Source organism: Bison bison, unplaced genomic scaffold, assembly GCF_000754665.1.
Source record: "Bison bison bison isolate TAMUID 2011002044 unplaced genomic scaffold, Bison_UMD1.0 scf7180017864525, whole genome shotgun sequence".
Classification (NCBI taxonomy): Eukaryota; Metazoa; Chordata; class Mammalia; order Artiodactyla; family Bovidae; genus Bison; species Bison bison.
This window is the reverse complement of record NW_011495076.1, coordinates 4,758,820-4,759,952: the sequence shown is the minus strand read 5'-3', so window position 1 is coordinate 4,759,952 and position 1,133 is coordinate 4,758,820.

Genomic DNA, 1,133 nt, shown 5'->3' with positions numbered 1-1,133 from the left:
CTTTGAAAACAGAATACTCCATAAATTCACAGCTTAAGTTCAAGCAGCAGGAACAGGATACGTTAAGTGGAATTGTGAGAGTGCTGGCTTGTCACTTCTATTGATCCTCTGTTGCCCCCAGTTTTCATTTGCTATCTGGCCTCAGAGGGAAGGATTTTCTAGATATATTCTTTGTCCTTCATCTTTATGAAAGCTCATCTTCACTTGGTTAGTTATTATTTTAAAAGGTAACTGACAAATAATTAATCCTCAAAAGTCTGGCTTTGCTTAATTAAAATTCTTCCTACCATCACCAACAATGTTAGCTAAATTATAGCAGTTGATCATCCTGCTACGTGAACATTAACTATTGAAAATTTAATCATCAACTCAGGATAATGACTATTTAGAAGATCAGGATCTTCTTAGAAACATATAGGTCACATCATGGAACCACATTCTCTAATTATCCTGAGGGTTAGACTTTCTAATTTTGCTTTAACAGACTATACCAATTTTCCAGACTTTTCCCAGTGTGGAGAAAGGCACACAGATGTACGAAACTCTCAGACACTAAATACCTTATTGGGAATTGGCTGGAAGTCAGAGTTACTCTCAGACACAAATACTAAGGTTCAGTCTTATTTTGGATTTCTTAAAATCAGGAGGAGAATGATCATACGTCTTCTTCAACTTTGAATTCCCTATCCCTTTGAAATAGAAAATGCTTAGTATCTTGAGAATGATAAAAGATATCCAGAGTACTTCTATAAGCTGTCTTAGATCAGGAGCCGTAACAACATAGTGGAGCCCCAAACATACCTCAAGCACATGTATATGGTAGACACCAACTGTGTTTTTGGTGAGTTAATTGTCAAATGTAATATCAAATAATGATAACAAGGTAGTTGAAAGTGGATTATTGATTTAGAATAATGAGGCTTAAAAAAAAAAAAAAAGCGACTACAGAAAATACAGGACACTCCCTAAGAAGAAACACAGATACGAGGGTGACAAGAACTTACCTTGTAAAATTTTAATAAAATTGCCGTGATAATTTAGTACAGTAATAACACAAGGTCAAACAAATTCAATAATGGAACTGACTAGAAATCTCAGTAACAATCTACACATTTGGAAACTGTATGAATGTC